The 2,671-nt window shown below is 45.5% G+C and overlaps 1 protein-coding gene across 4 annotated transcripts in view; it reads right to left on the bottom strand.

The window, feature by feature from the left end:
* ENTPD5 (ectonucleoside triphosphate diphosphohydrolase 5) overlaps positions 1–721 on the bottom strand; it is a 36,332-nt gene extending 35,611 nt beyond the window's left edge. For 2 of the 4 annotated variants that reach the window (XM_012724611.1, XM_012724608.1), the window contains exon 1: positions 655–721. The gene's annotated coding sequence lies outside the window, so the exon portion shown is untranslated. The remainder of the gene's footprint in view (positions 1–654) is intronic. The other 2 variants (XM_012724609.1, XM_012724610.1) reach the window with 2 other exon arrangements.
* Between the last annotated feature and the right edge of the window lie 1,950 nt (positions 722–2,671).

Genomic DNA, 2,671 nt, shown 5'->3' with positions numbered 1-2,671 from the left:
GCCTGTACCCCAGTTCTTAATGCATAAATAAATATTTTAAAATAATAATAATATCACAAGGCAATACTTACTTAATAGAATTCTATGGTAGTGGCATATATAATAAAATAGGATGAAAGTAATTAAATACCCTTGATAGTCAATTAATCCCTTCAGATACAATTTGGACAATAATATATTACCCAGGATTCAAAAGGCTGTGTGGGGAAAAAAAAATCAAAATTTCTTCACCCAGTCTCTTCTGCGTATTGTATGTACTATCAGGTGATTTCCAGGATGATTTACAAGGAAAAAATTGACCTCCAAACTAAAGGAGATATTTGGTTTCCAAGCTAAACCAAAATAAAGTCCCATATGACTTTACATAGTAAACCCAATTTTGAACTATTGGAAGAAAAAACTAGAAACACTATATATTTTGTAACTGTAGTCAAATGCTCTGCCCGAGTTATATCCCCACATTACTTTGTATTATATATTTGTACTTGACTTTTAGCACCTACAAATTTAATGGTATTATAATCAATGGGGCAAAAGTCATCATAATTTCACAAAAAAGAATCCTACTCACAAAAAGGAAAAAAAAGAAAAAACTTCAGAAAGTAGTTTTAAGCTAAATTATTACCTTATACCTTATTACCTGGTCCTACCTACCGTGACTATTATCATCTTGTCCACATGAGGATTTAGTCAAGATATTCCACATACTTCACATTTCTATGTTGACCAGGAACTATGCAAACTGAACAAAAAAAAAAAAAAAGAATTACTAAGCCAAGTCAAAACATTTTGTGGCTTATTCCAAGTCTTTAAAGCATTAGCATTCAAAACAAAACAAAGCAAATTTATTCAGTAAAATAATCCCTGAAACTTAACAATAAAACTACCAGAAATTATGAGAGCAAATGCTACTAGCTGAATTGTTAACTAGCAACTTCCTACTCTACTGTCTATACTATCTATTATTTCTTACTAACAAACGACTAAGTAACGTCCAATTCTTTGGCAGAGAAGAGAGTCAGAAGATTACAGATTCTAGAAACACTTATACCACAGTATGAATCTAGGCACTTCTGACAAGAGCACTAACTAGAAAATCAAGCTTACAGTCAATTAAGATATCTGCCCAACAAAATAAAAGTACATGTAATTAAAGTGCTATGCACATTTTAGAAGTAATCTTGTTAGAAATTACTGTTTGTAAATGAGTCTGGAAAACCATATTCAAATGGCAAAAGTCTTGGAGACAGACTTTCATTATAAAGTACAGTACCAATTTTTAGAATGAATTCCAAACTCACAACCTGTGATAGGTGCTCTCCTCTCTTTTCTGCATCTACCAATAAGATACATTTTCAGAACCTGAAACTGATGGCACCTGAAATTAATGGAAACTACAACTTCTTATCCGGGAAAACTCCCTCAACTTTAGGTGATTCCACCAGGGACCCAAAGGATAGTGACATACAGAAGTGGAAATGCAAGAGAAACAAAGCAATCCAAGGTCATGCGAGCAGATGGTATCGATAACAAGATTTTCAGTGCTTATCAACAAGTCTGACTACAGAATCGAAAAAGATAGACTATATAAGGGGGGAGCGGGAAATGAGCAGGTGAGGTCCGGGAGGAAAAATCGGTGCGGGTAGGGCATCAGAGGTCAGGAAGTTGGGGTTTAGGTTCTGCCTGGAGAAAGAGTGGGAGGATCTACAACCTAGTTAAAGAAAATTTAAATTCTGTTTGAAGTGAGTAACGGAGAGCTTCAATCATAAGTCGATTGCAGAACAAATGCCTTGGCACCCCGAACACTATCTTCCAGAATGACTCATTGTCACTGAATGAAGCGTAATCACAGAGCTCCTCCTCCGAACAGGGACAATACTTTCGAGTACTCCTTTTCATAGTGACGCTCAGAAAAACACCAAAAGACAGAGCGTTCAGCTCGCGGTGAAGGGGGACCCTCTCGGTATCAGCGAACGGGAAGGCCGGCCCGGGCCGGTCTGGGCGGGTAGCTTGGGTCACATCGCCACCAGACGGAGGGCCGACCCCACGCCTCGCGCCCCGGGGCGTCTCCCAGCCCAGGTGACAGCACTTGGATCTCGATCTTCGCGCGGCCCCCCAGACCCGGAGTCCGCGCACCCGACGCCCTTGCGAGGCTGCCGGCCTCACCTTCCCCACGCCCCAACCCCTCCGCTCGGGGAGTGCTCAGCCGCCCAAAACAAAACAACTTTGGCTTGGGGAGTCAGCTGAGCGCTCCATCCCTCACGGGCTAGGTGGAGGTTAGAAGTCGGGGAAAGGAAGAGGAAACCCAGCGCCGGGAGCAGCTGAGGGGCCGCGGCGGGAGGAAGGCGGTCGCAGTCCGCGGGTGGCGGCGCGAGGGAAGGGGAGGACACCCGGGTGAGACGCGAGGCGCTGCTGAGCGGTTGGGGGTGGCGCTCCGACGGCCGCGGCAGGGTGGGCGGACTGCCAAGGAAGCAAGCGTCCTGAGGCAAGGGCGCCCCGACAGCCGCGTCGCGACAAGTCGGCCTGCCGGACGCCGCGCCACCGCCCGCGGCTGGCCCGCACCTGCCCACCCGCACGCCTGCCTCTCAGCCCGCACTCCGGCTGCCCAAGTTCGCACCCAGACAGGGCTTGGCGCCTCAGCCACTCGCACACTCACCGCGCGCGCGCCGCC

The sequence above is a fragment of the Condylura cristata genome, unplaced genomic scaffold (assembly GCF_000260355.1).
Source record: "Condylura cristata isolate star-nosed mole 26May11 unplaced genomic scaffold, ConCri1.0 scaffold00013, whole genome shotgun sequence".
Lineage (NCBI taxonomy): Eukaryota > Metazoa > Chordata > Mammalia > Eulipotyphla > Talpidae > Condylura > Condylura cristata.
This window is presented reverse-complemented; position numbering and strand designations above follow the sequence as displayed.